Raw genomic sequence first — 11,052 nt, 5'->3', positions numbered from 1 at the left:
GTGAGTTAATGGCAGAGCTCTTCCTAGTAGCGTTTCTATCTCTGCATTTTTGTGAGGCCATTTGAAATGGGAATTGGGAAAGGGTTGGGTCCAATCATCTCCAGTAGCTGAAAAATGTCTTTGGATGGTGACTACAAAGAGAAGAAAAGGAGAAGGACCAGGCTTTGCCTTGCTTTCAGAGATTCTGAGACAGGCACTCACCCTTGCAGCCTGCCAAAGATGCATCCCTTGTGCCCTGCAACAGCAAGGGAGCAGCCCAGAGCTTGCTTTTACCTTACTTGTGGGTGACCTCCCAAAGATGTGTCTCTGACTGGATACAATCCTGCACCTTCTGGGACCGCCTTACCTGCTTATGTCACCTTTCTGCTAAGTCCTGATCTATGGCAGCCTGGACCATGTCCCATTTCTAAGGCAGCTTCTCAAAAACACACCCTTCGGGTGCTGATTTGATCTGTGCAAACCTCAGCCACAAAATCACACCTAATTGGGGAAAAATGAATTTCAAAGAAAAGTTTAAACAAGCAAGACTGTGCAGGGAGTAGGAGAATGGAGAACCACAGCCACACACAGATTTTGCCTAGGGGCAAACCCTTCACTAGTCCCTAGCTGCTGGTATTTCTGGAGGCAGGTAGACTCTAGACCCTCTCACTGCTTTACCCCTGTCTTGTGATGGCCCAGGGAGGGTGGGAAACTGGTTCAGAAGCTTCACAGGAATGATGGCTGGAAAATCCTTGTGGAGGCATCCAGCCAATCCTTGAGAAAAAGTGGGACAAAACTCAGTCAGGCCCAGCAACTCTTACATCTCCCTGAATCCTGAGGATCTCCACAGCTGGGGCTTCCACAACCCCTCTGGGCAGCCTCTCTCCCTGTTCTCATGAAGGGAGAGCAGCCTTACCATGGCTGATGTGCCAGGCAGGAGGCTTGGTGTGTCCTCTCCCAGCAGCCAGGAGTTTGTGCCAGTGCCAGGGTGGAGGCAGGGATTACTCCATGGAGCGATTTTGCTCCTCTGCTTTGAATACAACCAGTTGGGTTTGACTGCTTAAGCTGCTCTGCGTCTCTACTGGGAGGCAACACATTTGGAGGCACAACTCTTGGAGATTATGTAGAGATAATGCTTTTTTTCCAGCTGGATGTCAATGGAAAGTAAAGCTGCAGTTGTTACCAATAAGAACCTGAACATAACTTTAGTGCAGGTAGGTTAACTTTTAATTTACCTCCTGGGTCAGTGAAATGGCAAGAAGAGAAAGTGCATCATAAAATGCCACAGAGAGCCAAGGTAGATATGGGAGGTCAGTTAATAGTTCAGGTCCTTTTGAAATATTTTAGTTTTCCTTTTCACAATTCAAATTAATATGGCCATATTAATGGCTGGTTTCTTTTTTTTAATTATTATGTTGTTGCTTCCTTCCTAGGACTCTTCAAGTATCATCAGTGTGCAGCTGATAAGCCGCTGTTAAATGCTAAGGGACAGATTATTCAGCGTAACAGCTCTTAGACAAAGAATGTGGGAGAACCAAACCAAACAGAATTAAGTCAATTGGCTTCAAGAAACAGAGTTTAGTAACCAAAGAAAGATAATAAGTAATAGTTTGTAGAAAAACAATCTAAAAGAGTGAATAATTCAGGAGAATTGTCAGTTCCTTGTACAAAATGTTAAGATACAATTCTACCAGCATGTAGTCACACTGAAAATTGGAGCAGGAGACCAGTTTGGACAATTTCAGCTCTTCAGTAAACTCATACAAGAATGAATTACAGAAAAAATGGGCATGAGGTCAAGTGAGCAAGGATGACTCCCAAAGGACAGGATGTGCTGGAGGGGAGAAAATCAAATTCAAGAGAAAAATAAAAAAAGAATAGCAAACCCCACAATCTGTGGAGGCATTATTGGAAAGAGAAATATCAGAGCACACATTGGTTCACTGTGCACTGCAGAAGGAAAGCTAATGGCAAACAATACCAAAGGAGACAGAATGCCTTTTCTGACTCAGTTTTCACAAGAGGCTTTGGTAGTGATCGAGCTGCTGCTTTAATAGAGAGGAAATGGTACAAATTCAGAGTAAAAGAACAGAAAAGTGAAAGATGTTAGAAAGTACAGCAATACATAAAATATTTACAAATTGTTGGAGCCTGATGGAATTTGAAAGTTGGTTGCTCTCCAAGGATACTTCAAGAAGTAAATGTAAAATTTCAGAGTAGAAGTGAGGAACCAAGAAATTCCATAAAAGAAAATAGTATCTTTTGCTGAGAAGAGGCAGAAGGAGGTTCTGGTAAATGCACATAATTTAGTTTATTTCTGAATTTCAGAAGAAGTATTGAAATAAAAGCCATCCTATTTTTAAGTGTTTCAAGTATATCAAATATACAAGTAATAGCCACTGTAGATTTGTCATACACTAATAGAGTGTATTGATGGCTTTGGACTGTGATCTTATTGGTATCTTGCAGATGTTATGGGATGGCTCCTGAGACTGGAGTGTTGAAATTGAAAGATACAGGCTCTTCAGGAATAATAGGCAGGGGAGATGACAAGGGGGTGTTACCCTCTAGGTGTGGTAAGATAGGAAAAGGCTGCAGGCAGCCTAAACCTAAATAAGTTACAGCTGTGCCCTTAAACAAGTGAGGTAAACACCTTTGTTAGAGAATGAAGCAGAGAATGCAGAGTGTAGGACTAATTAGAAAAGACACCTGTGGATAGTTTACTGACCAACGGTAATGGAATAAGGAACACATGTTATGTGTGTGAAGAAAGAGTATAAAAAGGTGTACCAGGGATAATAAGTTGCTGATGCCTATCACCACCTTGTGTGTTAGTGTTTGAGTCCACCGTCATTCAAGTCAATAGGCTGTGTGGAAGTGGGGCCACTGGCTGGGAAAGGACAGTGGAAATGGGTCAGACTGACATCCCACCCTGATGCATGGCCCAGCCTGTCTCTAGGGAGTGTGGCAAAGGTGCTTCTCTGGTAATGAGGCTGTGTAAGCTGCTCCAGAGTGGGTGTTACCACGACCCCCTCAAGGGATGATGGCACCTCTTTGATTTGTTCAACAGCTGATGTAGGAGTGCCTTTGAAGGGGTAAGGGCCCTGTTTGTCCTCCTTCAGCATGTGCAGCCACGAGTACTGCACAGGGTATCCCCTGCCCCCATCTCAGCCGTGGCAGGTACCCACCAGGTCCCCAGGTACCACCATGGGGCAGCCACGGGAGGAACTGCTTCCTCTCTGGTACGGGGATGAGCAGGATCACAGCTGCAGGTGGCCTGACCAGTGTTGTTCCTGATGACACTAAAGAATTAAACAAAATAGCACCAGTTTGATGTGGATGTAGGTGACTTTGAGACAAAAGTTGTTGCAGGAATTAATTCAGGTAATTGTCAAACACCATTGATAAAATGACGGAGGAAAAAATGGTTTACATGGATCCTGCTCTAAGAAGTCTTAACATTTTGACCTTTCCTTTCTAACTGATTTTTAAGAGAATACAAGAAATTTTAATCCTATCTAGAGTACTGAACAGCATCCTTCAGCCGATTTTAATTACCATAAACACTGTCAGTGTTTTTCAAATTTCAGCACTCAGATGCAGTGAGCAAAGCCTGCTCCACAAAAAAAATCAGACTGCACAATGTGAAAATTAATTCATGGTCGCTGACAAGGAACTTGGATATAATAAAGGAGGAATAAAGTGTTTCTTGTAAACCTAATATTAAAACATTGTTCCATTCTGTTCTTCTGCAAAGAACATTTTAATGGGACTCTGTAGGTGAAAGCGCATTAAAAACAATTATCTCTGTAATTGCTATCTTGCTGCTCTTGACCTCAGAACACACAATCCTGCACTCACTGTTAGGGAATTATTCCTGGGATAGATGCCTATGTAAATGAGGTCAAATATGTGAGACATTTAAGATCGATGGATAACAGGAAAGTAGAGCAATCAGAGGCTACAGGTGAGTTTTTACTTGTAGAGGAATTGCGCAGAGGCTGAGCTTCCAGCATTTCTCGCCCCTGCTGCTCCAAGCACTCACACAATCACAGTGTCTCTGGCACTGAACAGCCAATATTGAGAGTATCTGATTGCAGCTGTACTCTGAACTGCTTCCAAACACTGCACTATTTACAACTGCAAATGAGTACCCATGAGCAACTGAGGCTCATGTTCCCACCTGCAATGATACCTGGCACTTACTTAAAAAAAAATCCCAGCAATTGCCTTTGTGTCAGATGATGAACCTCATTCCAGATTTGCTGTGCAAGAAGCAGATTTCCAATGGATGTATTAAAACAACAACAAAAGTTTCATCCCCCCATTTTACATATGACTAGATTAATTTCTATGGCAATTGGCTGTTGAATTGGAATTCAGGATTCATTCTCTAAACTGTCCTGTGCTGTTGGAGAAGGCCTCCCCAGTACTCCTGATGGAAATCATCCAGTTGAGTTAAAATGAAAGCTGGTAGCATGACTTCTTAGAAACCTAGCCCCTTTTTGCTTTTGCCCTGGAAAGCAGGGAAGTATCATCATGTCTCTTTTATTTCATTCCCTCTGGTAGGATGGCTCTCCATGATGCTCAGACATCACATCCTCAGTGCTGGTGGTTGCATCCCTGCTGCTTGCCAGCTGCAGCAAGCTGAGGAGAGCCAGTGCTTGTGCAGCTGCTCCAGGCACCTGAATGTGTGGGGGCAGACATGGCTCTGGTTTGCCCAGGCAGCTGGAGCTGTTCTGACACACCTGACACCACTGTCGAGGGGCTGGAGGCAGCTCAGGACAGTCCAGCACCACACGGCTGCTGGAAAGATGCAGCTGCCCAGATGCTCTGAGCTAGAGGTTTTTATGAGCTATCCTCATCACAGATACTAATTCTAATCACTTTAACCATTGCAATTAATTCAATAAGAGGTCATAACATACCTGTAAGCTGTGCCTGGCCCATGATGCTCAACTGGGAAATCTGAGGATGAAAAGCCTTTTTCCCCATTATAAAAATGGGTGTCAGGCACCCTGCTGCCATAAGTGGCATGGGGAATCTCTTTCCACACCTTTCACATAACACAAATGGTGCTTCTAGATCTTTTTGTCTGCAAGGCAAATATGGAGTACTCTGAAAAATGTCCCCCTGAATCTGCAGAAACCCAGAAGCACCAGCCTGGGATGGTGACTACTCATTTACCTGAATGGAACACTTTCAGGCCTGGCCATGCCACAAACAGTGCACTGAGAGGACTGGCAAAGGTGTTCTGTTCTTTTCTCAGAGGTAAGAGTATTAAACTGTCCCTAATGTGCTGGGACAGACAAGACTGAATGCCCTGGGGAGAATTACAGCCTATCATATACGAGAAATCAGGGATCACACAGGGAAAGAGGGACACTTGGCCTCTACTTTTGCCTTAAACTGAGTGCAGATGGCTGAAAACAGCACGAGTCAGGGTTTATCTATAGGTATGACAGCTACCTGCAAGTAGCTCTGTACTAGTAAGTGTGTTAGCTTGACACCACACAGTTAAGCAATCTCCTCCCCATGTACCAAAAGAAACTGTGAAGGAAATTATCTCTCTCTACAGATAACCTTGTAATAAACATCTCTTTACAGGAATTGAGTCCAGACTCTTCAGAAGAAAATGCCTGCTGGGTCCTCCTCAGAAGGAGAAATGACCTCCCAGCAATGCCTGCACTGCCTCCAGCTGAATCTCCAGCTCCCAGGCAGAAGGCAATTAGGTGGCCAAAATGACAATTTCTGGGTCACGTCAGCAATGAAGCTTCTCCTGGATGGTGTCAAGTGAGCTTTTTCAGCGACATGAAATGCAGATTCGAGATTAGTGGGCATTATCAGTTTTACTGGATTTTATTTAATATCAGTCTTACTCCTAAAAAGCTCAAAAGGAGCTTTCATTTTATTTCTGGTTACACTTTCAATGCCTCTTACCTCCAGAAATGGTTGTTCCTCCTCTCTGTCTGGCAGTGTATTAGTCAGAATCCTTTTCACAGGCTCCTTTATATATTGAAATTGGTTTTAGAAGCAGGCACCTTGCCAGTTATTTTTCTCCCATTTTCTTGGAAAAGGATCAGACATATTTATTGTCCTTGTATTTGTAACCATGGCAAAGTATCTTATCTTCTCTGATGCTGATGTGGTAACGCTGCTGTTTTCTCCTGGAAGTATGTCAAACTGCCTCCCAGTGCTTTTAAGTCGATTAACATTTTCATAGGCACCTTTCTTACAGATGTATTGGAGTTGAACTATACAATCTTCTCAGCAGATTTTGGGCTTTGTGTTTTGTAATGACATGAGTTCTGTGCTTACAGGATCAAGGCTGGAGATCAGTGGTTTTGTTTGCTGGATATAGAAGAGAAGGGAGGTGTAACATTCTCCTGCCCAAAAAAGTGAATGTCCCTGAGCAACACTAAATCCCTGAGGCCCGTCTGCTGCAGAGAAAAACACTGTATTTTCTCCAGAGATGTACCAATCAAAAAGCAGAGCTTTTGGTTGCTGAAAAATAGCACCAAAGTGCAGAAAAGTAGGGAAGTACAGTTGTGCAGAAATTGCGTATAATAATAAAGTCGTGAGGAAAACAAAGATAGTAAGATAAAGCATAAATATTCTAGATGCATTGAGACAGTGAGGACTAAAAGGAAATATATGGGAGGTATGTTGCAAATTACTGCCTCGTGTATTAAACAATTATCTTCTGTTAAGATCTTCAACACAGCAAATTTTCTCGCTTAGATTTGTTACCTGTCTCAATTCAATTGATTAAGCACAACTAAATCAGTTTAAGACATCTTTAAAGATGACCTAAAAGAGAAGTAAGCATCTTTTTCTTAATGTCACACACCAAGGGTATAGTACTTCCTGTTTTCTTTCAATATTTTTAGTTTTTCGTTGTCCTTTGGGAATTTCTAATTGATTTTCACAAGGCATTTGTGTACTTGTTGCTGTGCACATATATAATCATATCATACAAGTAATTTTTCTGCAAGACTAGAGACCAAATGTGTTGATAATATGGAGAGAATGACACTTGAACAACTAAGAGAGGCAGAAGTTTTTAGTCAAACTATTTAAAAAGGTTTGACTTCATTTTCAGGGTTTACTACCTCCAGCTTCCCACAGTGCTGTTTGTATCAGCAAAAATGTGACCAGCAGGACTAGGATAGGCATCATTCCCCTGTGCCTGGCACTGGTGAGGCTGCACCTTGACTCCTGAGATCAATTTTGATCCCATCCCTACAAGAAAGACATTGAGGTGCTGGAGCAGATCCACAGAACAGCAATGAAGTTGATGAAGGGTCTGAAACACAAGTCCTGTGAGGAGCAGCTGAGGGAGTTGGGGGTGTTTAGCCTAGAGAAAAGAAATGTCAGGGGAGACCTTATTGTTGTCTACAGCTCCCCGAAAGGAGGTTGTGGCCAGGTGGGGGTTGATGTCTTCTCCCAAGTAACAAGTGACAGGACTAGAGAAAACAGTCTCAAGTTGTGCTTGGGGAGGTTTAGATTATATATTAGGAAAAATTTATTCACTGAAAAGATTATCAAGCACTGCAGCAGACTGCCCAGGGAAGTAGTGGAGTCACCATATGTGGAGGCATTCAAAAGATGTGTAGGTATGGCACTTAGGGACATGGTTTTGGGGTAGATTTGGCAGGGCTGGGTTAACAGCTGGATTTGATGATCTTAATGGTCTTTTCCCATCAACAATTCTATGACTCTTTAATACTGCTGCCTGCAGGCAGAGGTAGAGCCCAGTGAGCTGCATTGTGTAAAGATCCAGCACTGTAAGCAAACACAGTGTCTCATTTTGCCTTGGGCCCTTCATCCTGCAGCTTAGTCCACTTCCCACATCCCAGGCCTGCATGCACCTGCAGGAAGGGTTCAAGCCTCATCCATTATTGGGATAGTCGGTTTAAAAGTCATTATTTCTAAACTAGAATTGGAGATGAAAGAGAATGACAGAGTTTGTCTCAATAGGGATGAAAGACCCAGAGGTGTCAGAGGGCAACCATAGTCTGTGTGTGTAAATGCCCACATCTGAGCTGGTCTTCCTTTATAGTCCCCAGAGAGAAAGAGGCACAAGATCTGTGAAAACTCACTTCATTCTAATGAAGCTGCCGGAAATAGTCCAGCTGAGTCACACCCTGTAAGAGCCCATTTCTCACTCTTCACAGGAAAAGGAGCTCAGGGTGATGGGCTCATCTGTAGATATTTGCACCACAGACTTCTAACATTAAGGCAGATGAATCCTTTGATTCCTTCACAGCTGGCTTCAGTTCCAGCACCTCCTGCCTCTATGTGTGTTTTTCCTGTCTTCAGAAGTATTATATGACTTATTAGACAAACTTCTTTGGGAAAGAACAAACAAAATTGATCAAAAATGAACTATGACCTCTTGATACAGCAAATAGACTTGGATAAAATGAGATACGATAAAAACCTGTCAATATTTAAAGACCTTGTAAATGGATAATTTCGGCACAATTGAGCTAATTCGCAGGCTGTCTGCTGCTGTGGAGTCCAGAAGTGGCCCCTTGATGCTGTTATTAGCAGTCATTGAAATTGCAGCCAAAGAAATTCATTTTTGGAGGTGTGCAGGGTCCAGGAAACCTGTTGACTGCCCTGAAAACTGAGGCCACTCATGTAGGAGACAAGGCAGGCACCAGTCTGTCCACAGTCTGTCCCAGTCACAGCATTCAGAGCTCTCCCAGCAGCTCCCTTTCCCTGGAGGCTGGAGCCAAATGAACACTCAGGCTGGTACTAATGATCTTGTAAAAGTGTTCATGTTCCAAATATCCCAGCCAACAATTTCTCTTTAAAGAGGTAGGCAGAGACCCAATATAGAATATCATCATACAAGCACTCTCTTGTATTTAATTTTCTTCCACTGTTTGTTGGCTTTCTTCTTTGCCCAGGACATTAGTTTTGGTGGTTCTCCATCAGCCCTGAGCTCTTTTATCCCTGGATGTTGGACTGCTGGTGAGACCAGTTTGACATGATGTGACTGAAGGCTGAGAGAGAAAACAAAATCTGTGGTGTGTTATCCAAGGGCTTTAGCTAACACCTTCATAGTTATTTTACTAAGAAGTGGTCTGTGTTCCTTGGTCTATTTTAGTTGTAAGGACAGCTTACAGGGCTATGTGATCCCAGAAGAGATATTAAAACAGATTTAATCAGCAATTTAAAGGCAGGCTTGAAAGGTGAAGGAAAAGCCATGCTGTCCATGGCTAACCACAAACATGAAAATTGTGTTCACAACTGACTGGTGGCACAAAGGTAGGACAGGAATAGACCATTTAGTGCAACACTTTGCAAGATCCAGAATGAAAAATTTTAGCCTGAAAAAGAAAGGTGTAAGGTTAATGGAGTCCTCACACCTAAAACCCCCTCCACTCTTGTCAGTCAGTGGGACTCTGTTGTGTCTGAGTGTCTTTGGTTGCTCAAAGAATCACCAGGAAAGGTATTGGCAAAAGCAGGTGCTGTTCATCAAGGCTGAGGCCTAACAAGCATTTCTGGGATGGTAGTGCAGCTCAAGGGTGGGGATGGTTGCACCACCAAAGGTCTAAAGAGCCATTCCCTCCTCCTGCATGGATACTCATGTGCTTTGGTGAGGGGCAGAGCAGGCACCACCCTGCTGAGGACAGTGGGGCTCAGACCGCAAAGTCTTGATAGCACTTTGGGAGCAGTGAGCTACAAAGATTTATTCTCTAGCTTGTAAGGCCTATTTTATGTCATCAGTTTTAATTTGGACAGGGCTTGAATTATGCTCTTTCACTGTATCACCCTGCTGTTGGGGGAGAAGGCTCACAGAAGTTCCTGATATATCTTCCTTCTAGCAATCATTGCTTTGTGCTTACTGCTGCATCCTCTTCTGTGTCTTAGCTAAAGCCTAATACATCCAATCTTCTTGGTCCCTTCACACAGCAGTCCCAAGATACTGCTAATGAGAACAAACTATATTTTGGCATTAAAGTTTTTGAGTTCCAGGGGGAGGCCTAAGGTACAAGAATCTAGAAGACATGTACTATCAATTTGTGCAATGACATTAAAATGGGACTCTAATTACTGGAAGCTGATCCTAGATAAATTTAAGCTAGCAGGAAAACAAGGACTTTCAGCAAAATAATTCATCAGTAAAATAGCTGGGCTGGGATGACGGAATACTCTATGTAATTGAAGATGAGCTGTCACCTCCTGGAGGGGTGAATTGCTTGAAGTTCTTTTCAGGTCTTTAAATCTATGTGGGAATTCTCCTTTACTGGCTCCCCCCCTCCATTTTCCATACTTTGGAAATTATTTCATCTAGTTGAAAAATCAATTATCAATTATCTGTTTCTTGGCAGTGTCTCTGGTAGGGAAGGTGGTTCAGAGAAGGCACATGAACTTATAGCAGGTCCAGCTGATGGACATTTCTCATGTGCTCCAGTAAAGGACTCCTCCTTAAGACAAAGGATCTGTCCTATGCAAGACATCAGAAAGCATAACCTGCATTACTGTCAGAGGGAGATTGACCAGTGCTTGGAAAGCTCTGACCTTGAGCTGAAACCAGTATCAGGTGTCAGGATTTCAGGAGGCCATGGCTGTAGTTGGGAAGAGTGATAGAGCACTTTTCTTTGTGCAAAGATTTTTAATCTCTCTTCTGAAAAGTATGGGACACTTCAGCTGCTGAGGTTGTCTTAGGCACCATTATGAGAACTTCTCTGACCTCTGTTAAATGCAGATCATTAAGTCCTTTTGCTACGACAGTAATGCCTTTGACAGGAACTCTTGACAGACAGTTCTACAAGTGGAAAGAAGACAAGAAAAGGCCCCCTGCCCCAGGTGGATCTTTGGCAAACATCCTCCAGGGCCACTGTTGGTAGTCATCATCATCTCTGCAGCCAGGAGCTGGGAAGTGCTCCTGCTACCCCACAGACACTGCTCTCTGAGGCAGCCAAAAAGAGCAATGTATCCTTTCACTATCTAATATCACTGGTGAAGAAAAAATAATTTGTAAGTCCTTCTTAGCTGACAGTGAGATTAAACCTGGCCCAGCTGACGAGGCTCAGCAAATGAGCCAAGAACCAGCTG

The sequence above is a fragment of the Lichenostomus cassidix genome, chromosome 1Aa (assembly GCF_008360975.1).
Source record: "Lichenostomus cassidix isolate B80296 chromosome 1Aa, HeHo_3.0, whole genome shotgun sequence".
In the NCBI taxonomy this organism is placed as follows: domain Eukaryota; kingdom Metazoa; phylum Chordata; class Aves; order Passeriformes; family Meliphagidae; genus Lichenostomus; species Lichenostomus cassidix.
This window is presented reverse-complemented; position numbering follows the sequence as displayed.